The sequence below is a fragment of the Lycium barbarum genome, chromosome 11 (assembly GCF_019175385.1).
Source record: "Lycium barbarum isolate Lr01 chromosome 11, ASM1917538v2, whole genome shotgun sequence".
NCBI classification, from domain to species: Eukaryota; Viridiplantae; Streptophyta; class Magnoliopsida; order Solanales; family Solanaceae; genus Lycium; species Lycium barbarum.
The window spans coordinates 110,154,555-110,173,467 of record NC_083347.1 but is presented as its reverse complement, the minus strand read 5'-3'; positions in this window follow the sequence as shown (position 1 = coordinate 110,173,467).

The following is an 18,913-nucleotide window of genomic DNA, read 5'->3' as shown; positions in this document are numbered from 1 at the left end:
GTCGTCAGTCGTTACCCAATATATTAAATTTTAGCTTAATTTCGTGTTTTTTACTCCCATAAACTAACTTTTCTCATTTTAGCCAAACATTTTTTATATCCCTCATCTATGTGACAAGATGGAATGAAAAGATTTAACGTAGTTTGGTTTATTTTCTTTTTTCAGAAGGTATGTTGTAAAAGGAAAAGAAAAAGTGAATAAGAATTGGAAAAGAAGAGATGTTTACCGCCAAAGGATGTGGTACAGTGGATAGGGTTACTCCTCCCTTAACTAGAGGTCTCAGGTTCGAGCCCTGGGTATGAAAAAATTCTTGGTAGGGAGCGCTTCCCCCCGAATGGGGCCTTACTTGGTGCGAATCCGGATATAGTCAGGCTCAAATGCGGATACCAGACACCGGTGGGAAAAAAAAAAGATGTTGATAATTGAAGATTGAGACGATGAGGAGCATGAGAAGGGGTAAAATGAAATTTCATGTGTATTTTTAATGACGTGTGTCTTTGGATTCACTATACAGGTGTAGTAACTGTAAAGACAGTAAAATTTAAGCTGCTTCACGCACTGACAAAAGGTGAGAAATAAAGCTTGGTCCATATTAGTATTTGTGTTTAATAGGTATACTGTGAATCGTGTTAAAGTGTCTCACAAGTATAATTTTAATTAAAGTGTCAAAGTAAAAATCGATACAACTTTAGGGGTTTATCTATATAGTAGCGAAGTTAACCGCGCGAAGAAATAATAAATTATGTATTTATGAGATAATTAGAAGAACTAAATTATCATGTATGGAAAAAATCATTTTTAGTATGATAGTTTCACTTAAAGAAAATATTAATCCAACATTGTTCATGATTATATCGTCTTTTAATAATTCTTTTAACATCCTATATAATTTTCTTGACTAAAAGTATTTGCGGAAAACATTTCAATATAAGTATGAAATGAACCAATAAAATTAGCTATTTAGACTTGAAAAACAAATCTAATGAAACATAAGGGAAAAAAATATACTGAAAAGTTGCAGGGATACATGCTGGGCTAGTAATTATTTTTACCTGCAAAAAAGTAGTGTTACTCCCTTAGCCTATTATATAATCAAATTTTCAATCTTTACACAACTTTATCCTGGCCGTTTTAGCGTTTTAAGTTTAGTTAGCTTAAATTTGAAAAATAAAAAGAAGAGAAAGACGACAAAAGATGAGAGACTAAACACTACTTTACAAGGAGATTGATTGTCCTATTCGTTCGACATTTTTTTTGCGATTCCGTCAAAATTTACAAACCGTAAAGCATGCTTAAAATTACAGGGATAATAAGATACTCCTAAAATTAGAAATATGAAGAAAACATGTTGATGAAAGCTTCCCGAAGAAATCAACAAGGCAAGTTACCTATGGTCTTGCAAAATATAAAATCATAGTATAGAGTACATACTGTTGGAAAAATAATTATTTTATTATCTCAAAAAGAATTATTAGTTTCTAATATTTCTATTTACAATTTCAACAATCAATTGGTACAAAAATTGAATTGCCTTAATGGCATTTATTATGGGAATATTTGATTCGTTGCCAAAAGGTTTTCTTCAAACTATTGATTGTCACATATTGATTTTTAATGAGCAATAAGTTGTCATTTTGTAACATATAATTTGAATTCATTGCAATTCAAATGATAACGTATTTGACCTCTTAAATGGTTATCTTTGGCTTATATTCATTTAAATTAAAATGAGAACGTTGGCAGATCTTTAACAATGGTTTTCAACTACTACCTATATATATAGTTCTATATATCTACTTTAGAAAGGCAACAAAGTAAAAACTTTTAAACACTTTTTCTTCGTTTAGTGCTGGATACAAAAAGATAATCTTTGTCAGTTTCTGTGCTCCTAGTTTATACTAGAAGAGCCTGTTGAATCCTGAGGGATACACCTACACCAGGTGAATTATCCTTAAGGACAGTGTCTTTTGACATGCCTCAAGCTACAAGAGTTTCTGTGATTTCCGTAATATTTCCAACAATCTTAAGGATAATTACTATTTTATTGTCATGGATCACGGAAAAGATCAAACTGCTACCATTACCGATAATACTGATGGTGTTCCCGTTGCACAAACACCTCCTGCTGTTGTTCCTGTTGTGTCTCCACACAACTTTGCTAAACACTTCCCAAATGTTTCAAAGGTGGATGTTTTTGGTGGACAAAATTTTAAGAGATGGTAGGAACATATTTTTTCTGCTCTTGACATGTATGGTATGGCGTTTGCACTAACAGATTCAAAACCTGATGAATCTTCTTCTGCGGAACAAAACCAATTGGTTTATGCAAACAAGGTATGTAAGCACACTATACTAAGTACTCTTTTTAACGAGTTGTTCGATGTGTATTGTTCTAATAAAGAAGCAAAGGAAATTTGGGACTCGCTGCATGCTAAGTATACTGCTGAAGATGCTACCAAACAAAAGTTTGTTATTGGTAATTTCTACAAATGGGAGATGACCGAGGACAAAGACGTGAAGATACAAATCAATGAGTTCCACAAACTAGTTGAAGATCTTAAGTCGGAGAAAATTATTTTGCTGGAGCAGTTCGTCGCTGGTATGTTGATTGAAAAACTACCGCAATCTTGGAGTGATTACAAACAAAATTTGAAGCACAAACAAAAGCAACTATCTCTTGATGATTTGGTGAAACACATCATCATAGAAGATACCAATTGGAAGCAATCAATTTTTGCCAAAGGAAAAGAAATCACTACAAAAGCTAATCTTGTGGAAGACAATAAGTCTCGCAACAAAAATACCAGGTATGAAAAGGAACATGGTTACAATCTCAAAGCCAAGAATCAAACTTTCAAGAAAAAAGGCAATTGTTATGTGTGTGGCAAACCAGGCCATCATGCAGCTCAGTGTAGAAACAGAGTTGGGAATAATGACAATCCTGCTAAGCCAAGAGTAAATCTGGCTGAAGCAGATGATATTATTGTGGCAGTCATTTCTCAAGTGAACATTGTGGCTAATGTGTATGACTGGGTGATAGATTCTGGTGCTACTAGGCATGTTTGTGCCAATAAAACTGATTTTGTGTCTTACACCCAAGTCAATGAAGGAGAAGAAGTGGTGTATCTTGGTGACTCAAGGACTGCTCAAGTTCTTGGAAAAGGAAAATTTCTTCTCAAACTCACATCTGGAAAGACTTTGGCCTTAACTGAAGTGCTGCATGTCCCTAATATCCGAACCAATTTGGTTTCAGTGGGATTATTAGGAAAAGTGGGGGTGAAAGTGTCATTTGAATCTGATAAGGTTGTGTTAACCAAGAACAACGTGTTTGTGGGAAAAGGGTATTGTAATTATGGTTTATTCGCACTCAATGTTTCTCAAGTTATGAGTGAAAATGCTAGCAAATAAGTTGTTTGTCTTAAGGCATGCTAGAGTTGGAAACTTATGGAATAAATAAGTTGTTTGTTTTAATGCATGCTAGAATTGGAAACTTATGGAATAAATAAGAAATTTCATTATTATCTATCTTTATGGTTTAATATGTGATTTGATTTTTACTATATTAGTTTATTTCAGACTATACTGACTTTGGATTTTGGAAATTGTATTTGACCAAGTGGATGGTTTTCATATAATAGTAACAAAATGTTGGAGAATTATATGTTATGACTTAGAAATTGTTTATTTGTTTTCAAATAAATTTTTAAATCCTTTCATCCATTAAAATCACTAAAGTCAATTGCTATATTATTGGCACATGGGTCTTAACGTTATAGGATATTCAATCTGCAATTATTTGAGTCCGTTCCTTCTTAATTAATGTTAATTTATTGCTTCAATGTGATAATTAGTTGAATTCTCGTTTTTTCCTTTTCTGGTTTGTACTACTTATTTTGATGGTGTGAAATGTGGTTTAGTGTTATGGAGAAAGTTACATTTTTAGGGCAGTATTCTTTATTACAAATTTCAATACAAATATTATATGTTATTGAAATAGCTTTAAATGAATTTGACTGGCCTTAATAAAATCATAGTGATGAACAGTGAAATAAATGTTGGATCGTTATTAGTGCTTGGCTTGATGGTTGGTAGTTTTTAAACTTTGTAACTGTTTGCCATAATTGACGGCTTTTAAGTTTGAATTGGAATGTGCTCCACGAGTTTAAGGAGAAAAATTATATATATTTGAAAGGTATCATACTTTTGATACTAAATATTGTGAATTTGTCCTATTTTACTAAAGAGGTACAAATGATTGGATATTAAAATTCACTTGTAATCATGTGTCATCCTTGTAGGGATGTAAAACATAAAATCAGCTAAATAAAGTTTGTTATTTTGGTATTGGCTGATAAGTAAAGTTTGTTATTTGGTATTGGCTGATAATAAGGCTAAGAAACTTCTTAGCAAGTATTCGGGTTGAGATAAAATCAACGCGTCTATATATTATAGTTGTCAAGCAGCGTTAGCTGTAGTACGAAGACAAATCTTTTGTTTGAGACATAAAGTGATAAATCAACTGTTGTGAGATGAAATATTTACGTAAATAAATTATGTGTAGTCAAAGGTGAACTTGATCAATTCACGGACTATTAGAAACATCGAGGGGAGTGAGAATAATTTTTTTTTTGTCAATTGAGAAGATCAACAATGATGGTAACCCAACCTATGTGATTGGAGATCCCATGAATTAGGTTCATATGAGTAATAACAAGTCATTAGTTGATCAAGTATGCACTATTAAACTATGTCCTTCCTATGATGTGTGAATATAGTGCAAATCTGCAAGGCAAAGTGAGGTTGAGTTAGACTCTTAATCCAATTCATATCCTTTATAGGTGGTGTATTGCTATGCAGAATACACTCGATGATTGGAACTATATGAGTGTGGGGTGGTGCCACTCCTATGAAATTGTGACAGATTTCTAGAGCACTCATGAATACCAGGACACGCGCATGGCCTCGTAGCGCAAAACCGCGATAACGACAAAGATTGTGCGAGTATAATGTGATGGAATAAGACCCTAAGCTTACAAAAGAATTCTTGGTTCATAGAAGTTCTAAGTTTCACCAATTATTCTGTGAGTTTAATCTTATTTTATCTATGTCTGGTTCATAGTCTACGAGACACCAGATTCGACGCATTAGACTCATATGTGAAAAATCCAGCAAAACTTTTTTTTTTTAATATTCTTTTTGAGATAAGCGGGGGATTGTTGGAAAAATAATTATTTTATTATCTCAAAAAGAATTATTAGTTTCTAATATTTCTATTTACAATTTCAACAATCAATTGGTACAAAAATTGAATTGCCTTAATGGCATTTATTATGGGAATATTTGATCCGTTGCCAGAAGGTTTTCTTCAAACTATTGATTGTCACATATTGATTTTTAATGAGCAATAAGTTGTCATTTTGTAACATATAATTTGAATTCATTGCAATTCAAATGATAACGTATTTGACCTCTTAAATGGTTATCTTTGACTTATATTCATTTAAATTAAAATGAGAACGTTGGCAGATCTTTAACAATGGTTTTCAACTACTACCTATATATATAGTTCTATATATCTACTTTAGAAAGGTAACAAAGTAAGAACTTTTAAACATTTTTTCTTCGTTTAGTGCTGGATACAAAAAGATAATCTTTGTCAGTTTCTGTGCTCCTAGTTTATACTAGAAGAGCTTGTTGAATCCTGGGGGATACACCTACACCAGGTGAATTATCCTTAAGGACAGTGTCTTTTGACACGCCTCAAGCTACAAGAGTTTCTGGGATTTTCGTAATATTTCCAACACATACTTCATAGACAACTGTGTCTTTTAGTATATTCCTTCTGGAAAGTGTGTATATATATAAAAGGAAACAGATCTTCCTAGCGGCCACCACCAATTCTAAAAATAGCCGATGTGATATCACCACCATTAATGTAGTAGTACTTATCTTCTCAGGCATTTGTACTTACAGGATGTTTCATGGAGTACTCAGCCGTTTCACGGGTGTTGTCCGTGTATTTATTTTGCTCCTCCTTATATTTCTGCTTCCTAACTAGCAGTTACGATTTTTCAGTGAGTGACTGTTAGGGAAAATTAAAATGTCTTGAATGTACCCCCTTTTCATCCTTCATTGTCTTTAATAAATGTAATGACCCGCTTGGTCGTTATGCGTAATTTTACAATTCTACCCTTGCTAGTACTTTCCTGAGGTTAGGAATGAGTGGACCTAAATAAATTCGGGTGTGTTTTATGTTGTGTTTTGTGTCTTATAAGCGACTCTGTGATGTGTTTTTTAACTTGGTTTGTTTGTTGGCTTGTGTTCATACGGCCTTAGACTGATTTTGAGATACTAAGTATAAAAAAGTAGAAAATTTCGTGCTCACTGCCTAAAATGCATTGCTACAACGGAAGGATTTCCGCTATAATGAGACCGCTACAGCGAGGAGGGGTCTCGCTGCAGCGAAAGGGTGGATTTCTCAAAGGCCCACTGCAGCGAAGGTGGTTCTCGCTACAGTGAGGCCGCTGCAGCGAAGGGGGACCACTGCAGCGGTCCTCATTAAGTCAGAAACCTGAGTTAAATACCTTATTTCGACCCCACTCCTCACATAACTCCAAGAACCCTTGAGGCGAATTTTCTAAAGGTAGGTCAATACTCTTCATCAAGGTAACTTTCCACCATTAATCTTATTAGTTCTTTGATCGTATTAACTCCTACCACTAAATAAAGGCTAGCTTGGGGAAGAATTGAAAGGTTAGAACACCTAAGTTCATGAAACCCTAGAATATTAATGGTTTATTGTTTATTTTTGTTTATTGTTGTTTAATCATATAAGAGTAGAGATTATCACCTCATAGCATGAGAATTGGATATTCAATGATGGAAATTGGTTGTTGAGACCTAGGGTTCCAATAAAAATAGAAACTTTGGCTAAAACCAGATTCGTAGGGTTGAATTGATTATAGAACCCATAAAGTGAGTTAATACTCCATTACTTACTTAATATTATGATTTCTAGACGTTGAACGTTCTGAGGCATTGCGAAAGGGGGAGGCTGTTGCGAAGTGATTCCATTGCTCAAACCTGCTTTGAGGTAGGTTACGGTTTACTTGAGTCAGACTTTGATTAGTTGATTGTATATGTAACGACCCATTTGGTCGTTTAGCACTTTTAGACCTAGTATTCCTAAAACACCCTTTCCGTGGTCTTATTTTAGTGTTTATAGCTTGCGTTAATGGGTGACTCGGTTATTTAATTGACGGGGAAACATTTGAACATTTATTTATCGTGTGTGAATAGTTTATTCAAAGGAATATTATTTGCACACATATAAGGTATAAGTTGGTAAATATAGTATTTGATATAGTGGATAATTTTTAAAGTAGACAAATAGTTAGGGAATTAAGCAAGTTACTGTGAAAACAAATTGGACTAGGCCCACATATATTTTAATAGCCTTATCACGTAACCCATGTAGAGAATGAATTAATTTGGTAGGGTTTTCTATTTCTGACTCTCAACACAAGTAAGACATTTTTTTTTTTTACGGCATAAGAAGAGAACTACTTTTCTCACAGTGGACGACAAGTGATAAAAATTAAGCAGGTACGTTTATGTTACGTTTTGCTCTTGGTATTTATTTATTTGTGTAATCATTAGGTAATGATGATGGAAAAGATTATTCATTAATAATCAAATGGTTTCCTACAGTACGAAAATGGTGGTCACATGATTAAATATTTTGTTTTGTTAATGATTAATTCAACATAGGGAAACGTAAGGGTCAATTGTTAAACAGTTAATAGTGGAAGTTGCTGAGATTGTTTTGTTGGTAAAGAATCTTTCTTTATATTATTAAATTGGCACTTGTACTTTTGCACTTGGTTTTAAAGGGAAGATTCTGACAATTTAGGAAGAGAAATAGAAGTCAAAAGGTATACTTTTGGTTTACTGTAACAACTTATTTCATACTACTCAGTTTTCGAAATTTTCTTTCTACTTCATGATATTTGAATTGTGGGGAGTGAGATGTTAATTCTAAGTTAAGATTTTGGGATAATTGAAGATTTTGAGTCCTAGTCCTAATATATATATATATATATATATATATATATATATATATATATATATATATATATATATATAGCAAACCTCTATATGCGTTTTTAATTGTTACTACTTAGTATGTAGTGCTATAGCAGGAGCTATGTTCACTCAAAATTTCTAATGGAACAAAAGTTTGTCAATGTTTATAAAGTATGTTATAATTGCAATAGTGCTTATACGTAAGGTCACACTGCAGGGAATGTTCTTATTCTTTTTGTGGTTAATTTGACAAGATAGTTTCTCAACATAAGAGTACTGTTGCAGTGGTCTCCTTGAATATTAAGTAGGCCGGTTTAACTAAACTTATTTAAATGGATAACTAATTACATGGACTCTTTAAAGCATCTTGATGAGAATTTATGAATTGTGAGCCTATTTGTGGATGGAATTGTAACATAGAATATTTAATCGTTAGATTTTGATCGTTCGGAAGCGTTCCGGAAGGGTAAAGCTCAAGTTTGATTGTTCGTGGCTCTCGTTCGGCTTCGAGGTAGGTTATGGCTTGCCTTTTTGGTTAGACTTCGATTAGCGAAACATATGTATAGTTAGATACTGTCTGAGAAAGCATGTACGCTTTCGGGTACGAAGTTGGGATGGACTAGGTTGTTATTGTTGACTGATCTGTTGGCTTGTAGTCTTATATGATTGTGTTGTGACTTGATTGGAAGTAATGATAAGGAAGAGAGTACACGAGGCCCGAGGTCCTTACCGGGATCGTGAGAGTACACGAGGCCCGAGGTTCTTACCGGGATCGTGAGAGTAAACGAGGCCCGAGGTCCTTACCGGGATCGTGAGAGTGGTACATGGACTTCGCGAGTCCCCCATGGGTCATGGCTGTTGGGCAACGATCTACACCGCCATAGCATGTGTGTACGGGAATTGCATTGCATTGTATTATATTGTATTGCCTAGTGTTGCGTATTCATTCTTCATATCATTCTGTGATGCCTTGGATTTTGTATATGTCCTTCTATATTTAGACTGATATAATGGATTGTGATTTCTACTTGTACTTGATTGCGAGCATGTTTATCTTTCAGTTTCTTCCTGTGTATATGTTAGCTAGTTGTTGTCGGCCTATGATACCTACCAGTACTGTTGTTTGTACTGACCCTACCTTGCTGCATTCTTTTTTAGTGCAGAGTACGAGATCGGTACCACTTCTGCACCTCGACATTGATCCCGAGGCTATCTGCGGAGTTTGCTAGGGTGAGCTTATTGGACGAGTCCGCCACCCCTGGGACTCCTTCTTTACTACTTGTCTTACTTTGATTCTTAGACAGTATTTCTAGTTTTGAGACTCATGTATTATTCTGACCCGTTAATTAGTGGCTCTTGTACTATTTCTGACCATTTTCCTTGGGTGGTGTTTAGAATTGGGAATTCCGCACTTGATATTTATAATATATGTTAGACTCTTCATTAATTTCGCTTTATTTAGTAATTATTGTGGTATAACTGAATAAGGGAAGGGTTCTCCTACCGAGGTGGGATATAGTAGGTGCCCACACGACTTAGTGGCATTTGGGTCGTGACAGTATATGTCGTAGAATTTGTGGGAGAAAGCACGTCTAGGTGTTCGAACTTGGAGTTTGGTGATCGTTGTTAGTTGTATGATTAAATTGTGTAAAGTTCTTCTCCATTGTTGAAACTGATAAACTTAAATTGTATTCTTGAGATTGTTGAAAGGAAGGTGTTCATATATACCCTTCATTGATTGATTGAGATAGCTGTATAATTAGGCTATGGTTGAGCAGAGTTATTGGTGAGTCTTGTTATGACTTGTGTTACTATGACTATACTGCATTGTTTCTGGCTTTGATATATGTTCTTGGGTTATTCATTGTGATTCGATTATGAGGCATTGTTGATGAGATTTTGAGATGGAACATATACATCTATTGAGGCACATTTGACGGGGGTGACGATGTAGCCTAGTTATGAGCTCGTAGTCAGAGGTTAATTCCAGAACGAGTGGTACATGAACACCATAGGTCCCCTGCAGGTCATGACTATTTGGGAAAAACATTACCATTTAGCATGTGTGTACAAATATGTGACAGAGCCGGAACTTTATTGTTTATTCTACTCCTTTTGGCTTAAGCATTGGCGTTTCATTGTTGATAATTGGTGACTTATTCTAAAAGTGGATTATTTGAGGATCTTATTTGTGATACATGTTTGTTGTGCCTATCTACCTATTTCATTTATTTTATGTATGTATGCATTATACTAATCTTAGTCGGCCTATGATACCTACCAGTATATGTTTTTTGTAATGACCTACACTTGTTGCACTTTTTTTGTGAGTGCATATTTTGAGCCAGAGACGTCTTCCAAACCTCGCATCTAGTTGAGGTTATTCGTTACCAAGATCGGAGTGTGAGCTCCTTTTTTTTTCTCCGTGCCATGCCGCCTGAAGATCTTTCTTTATTTCAGAGGTCTATTTTCATCCTAGACATTATGTTTATTTTTAGACAGTGTCTCTTCTTTTAGACATTGTTGGTTAGCGTCCTTGTACAGTGACTTTCAGATTTTGGGGATGTAATAGCTAGATTTCCGCACATGTCATTTAGTTTATTTAATTGTCAGACATTTTATTCCATTATTCGTGAGCAATGTTTATTAATTAGTTTAAGTAATTGGAATTGGTTTGATAATGGGTTAGGGGATTGGTTCGCCCACTATAGGACTAGTGTGGGTCCCACTCACGTCTTTTTGGGACGTGACAAAGTTGGTATCAAAGCTTTAGGTTCGTTGATCTCATCGTACAAGAAAATGTCTTGTAGAGTCCTACGGATCGGTACGGAGACGTCTATACTTATCTTTGGGAGGCTATGGGACACTAGAAAACTTTAATTTCTTTCTTTATTTCGTGCTACTTGATTCCAATTGGTATTTGGACGGTTCAAATTGGTATCTAACTTTTCTCTCTATTCTCTCACATATGGTGAGGACTCGTGCGGAAGCAGCAGCTAACGAGGTGCCCGTGCCTGCCGTTGGGGATTGCAGCTAGCGAGGGAGGTCAGGCTGCTGGGGCCGCAATTCGAGGAGGAGGCCAGGCCCGAGGCCGTAGTCGTGGTAGAGGCAGGGGAGCAGCAGCACCAGCCAGGGGCGGGGCTCCTGCTGCTGGTCAGCAACGCGCTGAGTCCCCTGAGCCTCAGATTGTTCTAGATGAGGCAGTAGAGTTCGCAACAACACCAGCTCAACCGAATATTATCGCTACTCTAGTGCTGTCAGATGTTATGGTTCGAGTGCTGAACCTATTGAATGGTTTAGCAGAGGTAGGTGTGTTACAAGCAGCAATAGGTAATCAGGGTGTGAGAACAGGTGGTCCAACTCAGGCTCTAGTTCAGGCGCTAGAAGCATAGCATGCCGCAGCTATGGATCCACGTTTGGATGAGGCCCAGGACCTGAGTTATTTCTTAGGCCAGTGGGAGGATCGGTGATGATAGGTGACGAACATGATTTGTTTTGGAGATTCACTAAGATGAAGCCTCTAGAGTTCTTTGGTTATGAGGTAGAGGACGCCTGTGAACTCATTATTAATTGCTATGAGAGGATCCACAAGATGGGGGCAGTTGAGAAATATGGAGTAGAGTTTGTGATTTTTCAGCTCATGGGAGATGCCAAGTTATGGTGGAAGGCGTTTGTAGAGTGTAGGGCAGCGAATCTGCCTCCATTAACTTGGACTCAGTTTTACCAGATTTTTCTTGAGAAGTATGTTCCTCGTACTTTGAGGGACAGGAGGCGTTGTGAGTTCAGTAATATTGAGCAGGGAACATCTTTTGTGGCTATGTACGAGTCCCGATATCACTCTTTGGCTCGTTATGCTCTCCAACTTTTGCCTACTGAGGAGAAGAAGGTTAGACATTTTGTGAAGGGGTTGAATATTGCCCTTCAGTTATTGACTCTTTAGTTAGTGACCAGGGGTTGTTCTTTTTAGGAGGTTGTGGATCACGTAAAGAATGTTGAGGGTATCCATCAGGATGGCTACAACAAATATGTAGAGAAGAAGGCCCGACAGGATGGCTACAACAACGCTTATGATGAAAATGTAGAGACAATATAAACAAAATGCATGAATAAATGTAAAGACAATACATGAATAATGTAGAGACAAATGCATGAGTAATGTAATGCATGAGTAAATGTAAAGACAATGTATGAATAAAGACAAATGTATGAATGAATGTAAACATAAATGCATGAATAAATATAAAGACAATGTATGTAATGTATATAAAAAATACAAAGACAATGCATATAATAAATTTAAAGACAATGAATATAAAAAATATAAAGATAATGTATGAAAAAAGAAGAGAGGAAAAAATATAAAGAGAAGAGGAAGATGCTAGCCTTGCTAATCTTCCTATGAAGAGAAAAAATGGAGAGTGAAGAGAGAAGAAAAAATATATGTGAGGTAGTGTGAAGTGGTCTTTGTGAGAGGGAAGAAAGAGATGTTGAGCTTGTTAGAGAAAACTAAACCTAAACAAAAATTTGAAAATATGTACATAAAAAATAGAAATGCCCCCCTCCCTTTTACTTATAATACAAAATGACCCCATTTATTATCCAAAAAATAAAAGAATGCCACCCCTTGTCCCCTTTACCCCCTTTAACCCATGTGTAAAAATGTATTAACCAATGGATCAAGAACCCAACCCATCACCTTAAATGTCAACTTTTTAAAAGGTGACGAGACCTTGACTTGATCGAATTTTTGCAAAGTTAATTGCTCCGGTTTTCTCTGCACTGACGGACTGTACTAAAATATAGTTAACTAGGATATGTATAAAATATAAATATTATGTATAAGATATCAAAATATACAGGCTATAAAATTAAGAAACGATTATGATCTGCACAAAAAATGGTAGTATTACGCTGTACATGTGCAAAAATAATGTTTCTCGAAAATGACAATAAATTGATAAAATTACTAAAATAAGGATAATTATCAAAAAATGCAAAAATGTTGTTCCGTGCTCTTTAACGAATTAGCCCCCCTCCCCCCCGAAAACGTTAATTTTAAGCACGGCAAGCCAAAATTAGGTGTCAACAGCCAGCCCCTAGAGGCGAACTCTGATGTTGCTGCGTCTGAGGCAGCACAGTCCCGAGTTGATGAGCATAGCGCTTAGGGTGCCCAGGTATCCCTTACCCTTTTGTACTTACAGTTGATGCATTGGGGACACTGCATGATTTTCAGTTGGGGGTGGGGGTACTTGATCATGTTAATAGTGTAAATATGTGTCTAGGAACCCTCTCGGCTTTTCTTTGCCAGAGTTCTTTTCCTGAGAGGTTTTATTTTGTTGAAACTGGCAGGTGTATTTTGTCGCTTAGATAGAATAGAGTAGTTTTGACTTATTTTGTAGTGTTCTGAAACTTATGGCATGTTGTGTGATTTTGTTGGAAATTGTGGACCCCTCGAAATTTTTGAAAAATGCATACTTAGAAATAGCTACCGATTGACGTGATTGATTCTTCGTATGACATTACAAGTATTAGGGTATTGTGTGTGACGAATGATTGCTTATGAGGTCACAAATGTATAAATTATCGTCCTTATGCCATTGTGTGAGTGAGTTGCTAGTTTTATACATGTGTAATCTAGAACTTGCCTAGTTAGTCATGTTTGAATCCGATAGTTGGTTTGGTTGTGAGATGATCTTAGGCTTTCTTTGTATGAATAGTCACTTTGCCTAAATAAGCCTGACCATATGATGTAAATATCCCTAGTTTTCCCTCATTGAGCCTTTGACCTTTTTCTGGGCTAGCCGTTAACAAACTCGTACCCTTCGTGAAAGTATTCCAGCTTCACACCCGTTCCCTCCTTGATACTGCGAGATAAAAGAGGCTAAAAGACTAGTTGGGCGTGAGATAAGTGTGGAATAGAGGTTGAGAATCTATTTTGGGGTTGGTGTATGTTGTGTTAGTTGAGACTTGATGTGATGGCTGTGCATATCTAACTAACAAAAAAGAGAAGAAGAAAATCAGAAAATTGTAACGCAAAAATAAGTTTAAATTAGATTAAAAATAAGCCATATCGAGGTCGAAGATTTGAAACAAAAACAAAGGGAGAAAAGAAGAAGATGAGTAAAGGTAAAAGTTGTAGTGTCAAGGAGGGTGAGTCACTCATACCCAAAAATGATCCTACCCGTCCCCCAGCCTACGTTACAAGCTGAAACAAGTCCTAATGTGATCACAACTGAACAAACCAAGGATGAAAGCATAGAAAATAAGGGCAAGCTTATGATATTCACATGAGTAGATCTGAAATTCTTTGTGAGTGTGAGTGTTTTCTCTTTTCTTTAGTCTGTTGTCCCTTTTTCATTGTATATATATGTGTTTGGGACGTTTTTTGGTCTATGTGAGGGCATAAGGATGAAAATTGGTGCAAAAGAAAGTGACCGCCTAAAGTGACGTTTGTGTGTATCATGATATGTTCGATAATATAATGTCATCAATCGAAGCTTCATTGTGAGTTGTAGCGTTCTTGAGTTATGCATCGTATTTTAAGAGTGAAAGTGAGGTGGTCCTTGATAGTAAAACATGCATTCCTGTAGTTCGGAGTCAAAACCATTGTAGACATTATTACTCTGTGATATCTAGGTGGTAGTTGAGTCTTTGTTGTGTTGTGCTGCTTGCTTGAGGACAAGCAAAGACTTTAAGTTGGGGGTGTTGATGTGCCGGGAAATTGTGGCACATTCGATACCTTTTTACGAGAAGTTTTACTTGTTTTTAGGCAAGTATGTGTTGTTTTGATGTATTTTTGTTGTGTTTTAGGTAAATCATAAAGTCCGGGTTCAAGAACTGAAAGTTGCAGGAAATTTCACTAAAGGTTGACTTTCACGGTCCATATAATATTATACGGACCGTGTCTATGGTCGTATAAATGAGAACAAGGCAACAGAAGGTCAAAGTTGGAAGATGCTGAGATACGAGCATTTATACGGACTGTATAAGATTATACGGGCCGTATAGTTGCCTGTGTTGAAAGATTCAAGATGAGACAGAAAGTTGTGTTGGAAGAAGGAGTTTCACGAGCAAGTTATACAAGCCGTATAAGTTTATACGAACCGTGTAATACCAGTTCGTGTTTTTCTCTGTAGACGTGAAGACTGAAGGCCGTATAACTTTTATATGGTCCGTGTAATGTTATACGGACCGTATAAGTGCCGCCTGGGACTTAAGTGCGAATTTTGTACTTTTCCATTTTTGAAACCTATAAATAATCCAATGTAGGGTTTATTTATTATCAGTTATTATATTTTGACTTTTGTCTTAGAACATTAAATACTCTCTTGGTTTTGGAGATTCAAAACATCAATTCAAGTATTATCAATTCCTCTTTTCATCAAAAGTAAGCCACTATGAATTCTTCAATCTCTTGTTTCTTGTTCTTTGTCATGAGTAGCTAAATACCCTTACCAGGGTGTGAACCCAATGATGAGTGTTTTGTGATTGGGAATTGAGATTGATATATGCATAATGGATTGTTAAGGTTTATTTATTCTTCATTCTTCATTCATAATTAATGGTTGCAAATATTGATTAAAGCCATAAACCTTGATTTGTTTGGGAAAATAATTAGGGTTTGGTAAGAATAAATAACAAGAACTCAAAGCTTTAAACTTTGTTTAAAAAATTCACTTAGGAATAGGAAGAATTTACTTGGCATAATTAACTGTTCTTCATATTTACTTTCTTATATTTGGGAAAATCATAGAAAGAGATAATCTTTATTTATTGAAGAAATAGTAGAGATTCATATAGAGGTTAAGTGCATTCATATAATGATCCATTAGAAGTATATCAAGATCAATACCCATGATCATACACTTTATCTGACGGGGACACAACCTTGGTTTCTTTTATCATAAATTACAATCCAAAGCAGTTAGTTAGAAATTAGTCATAAACAACCAACTTTTACAAAAATCATCGGATTAAGACATTAGACCTAAATTTAGCACTCTACGATTTTAGTAACCTTTTCACACTATATTTCCTGTGGGGTTCGACCCCAACCTTGTTGAGTCACTATATTTTACATCGTCCGCTTTACGCTAATAAAAGGTGTAATTTGAGCGTATCACTTATAGAAGAGGATCAGCTAGGTTGACAAGGAGTTGGGGAAGTTCTGAGTGAAGTGTTGCACAGAGGAAGCCTAAAATGCAGGATTTGGACGCTATATAAACCCTACAATAGGAAGGACTGTCATTAATGTAAGTATCAAGGTTTACAATTCTAATCTAGATAGGTTTTTTCCACTTTGTTAAGTTAATCTAATACTCCCTCTATCCCAAAAAGATTGTCCTCCTTTCCTTTTTAGTCTGTCCCAAAAAGATTGTCCCCTTCCTATATTTAGAAACTATTTAACTTTATGAGATGATTTACAACCACACAAATATCTAAGGCTTATTTTGGACCACACATTTCAAAAGTCTTCCTTTATTTCTTAAACTTTGTGCCAAGTCAAAAGAGGACAATCATTTTGGGATGGAGGGAGTACTTTTTATGTCGATTGCAGCCTGGTAGGTCAAGTGAAAGAGTTGTGAGCCATGGAAGGGTTATGAAGGACACAAGTGAAGTCAACATTAATCTTGGGAAACCTCCTGGTCTGAAGTTCAGAGGCAAAAATGTTGTCACTAATACACAGCTACAACAGTAGGCTAGAAATAGGAAAAACACCATCAACATGAGTCCTTCTACCCAACCAACTCCATCAGCAGCTGGCAAGTCTTCCGCTGCAGGTCCAGCCCATGCAGCTTCATAAGCAACAAGCAAGATGCTTTAGTTGTGTTAGCTTAGTTTGCGATTGTGTTAATTTTAGTTTGGGTTTGGGATTGGGATTGGATGTTTGTGCAAGGTTGATGTGTCCAAAGTTAAATTTTTATGTCTTTTTGAAACAATTTGGCAGTTGTGTATAAGTCCAATATGTTAGCTTTTGGGAACACTTTTGCACGAGTTTGAATGAATATGAATGTTGTCTTTGCACAGTTAATTAGATTTGAATGAATATGAATCTTGTCTTCGCACTGTTAATTAACTTTGACTGAATATGAATGTTGTCTTTGCACTGTTAATTAGCTTCTACAATTGCAGCAGTTTGTTAATATCTACTTTGAACACAAGATTGGACCAAATAAATACAAGACCACAAGAATATCGAGCCAAAACACTATATATTCATTCCGTTCATAAAAGTGTGGTCATATACAATTACACAAAAGCGCAAAATTTGGTCATATTTGTGAGATCAAACTAAACATAATATAGCTACCTAAAACCGTCAAACACACTGCAATTTAAGCTAGTAGAACTAAACTTCATCAAGTACAATAAGCAAATTGGAACCAAATTGCAAACACCAATACTAGACCAAACACCAAAATCTTCCTAGTTCGTCTTGCATGAGCCTTTTCTTCCTCAAAACCATTAACCCTCTTCAACAACCCATAAATAACTTTATTTGCTTGCTCGAAATGTCTTGGTTCGTAACAATTGAAGTCATTACATCCACCTCTAGCATTCAAAGAATAAAAGTAAGAAGATTTTTGAATTAGTTACGGGGAAGAATTAAGTATACAAGAAAGTAACGAAATTAACCCATAATTAGTATACACTTAACTCATCAGTTAGGCACGAAAAGAACCTTCTTCCTGGATTATGTGGACTCCATGAAACTTTCAATTTTCAAATACGTCCACATCAGCAAAACTCGATTCTTGAAGTGTTAGCCATTGTCGAAGCAAGATTTCAAAAGAAAGGAGAAAGAAAGTAAAAAAAAAAAACGAGTTAAAAAAAGGCTTAATTTGACTCGAAAATGAGGATTTTGGAGCAAATATGGTTGTTGGAGTAATTAGGGCTCAAATTGGTGAATTGGCGAAGAAGATGAAATGGCTAAATGTATTTATTGGGTGGGGCTCCATATTTTTACCGTTGGGGGACCATTTGAATGTTAAAATTTGTCCAAGTCAGTAGTTTTTTACGGGTTCATGCGTCCATTTGGAGTGAAGTTCACGCGGTGTGCCAAGCTGGCCCGATGTGTCCAAGTGGCACAATAAAAGTGATTTTAGAGGGTTCGATGGTAGGGGGTTCAGTTGGGGGGTGTAAATGGAATTCACGGACAAGTTGGAGGGTCTGTCGATGACTTCAGCCTTTAATAAAAGAGAATGGGATTGTGCATATGGTTTAATAGAAACGGGTTAGGATTATTAGGGCGGGTTGGCTTTAAGTGAATTTAATTTTTAATTAAATAATATATGTAGTAAATCATAACAGGCCACATGACTATTTTAAATTAAAAAAAGTCATCAGGTTTAGGATGTTATTTTGAGGGATATCCTTGAGCCAAAAAGAAACGTTAGGGGTATTTTTAGATCAAAAGGCGGATGGAAGATATTTGTGAACCATTTTCCATAAAAAAATATAGTGTAGGGAGATAACAACGACACCCCTGGTTTAAATATTAAACTTACAAAATGTAGATAATTTAGGAAGGTTTTTAAGTATTAACTCAACAGAGCAAGTTTCCATCATTTTCTCTTATACTTTTATTTTTATTTCATTTCCCTCCTTCCCCTGTCAAATTACAGCAAAAGGATAAAGGCTAACAAAACGCCATGAACCAAAAAGGGATCCCGTATGACAACACCGTCTACAATAAAACGGCAATTCTGCGAATCTTTGGGGTGATCTTTAAATTTTGCGCCTCAAATTGTCGGTCTTTTAAGTTTTTCCTTTCGCTTAAAATCCATGAGTTCCGGGTTCGAACCCCCGCTCAGTCAAAAATTTAAAA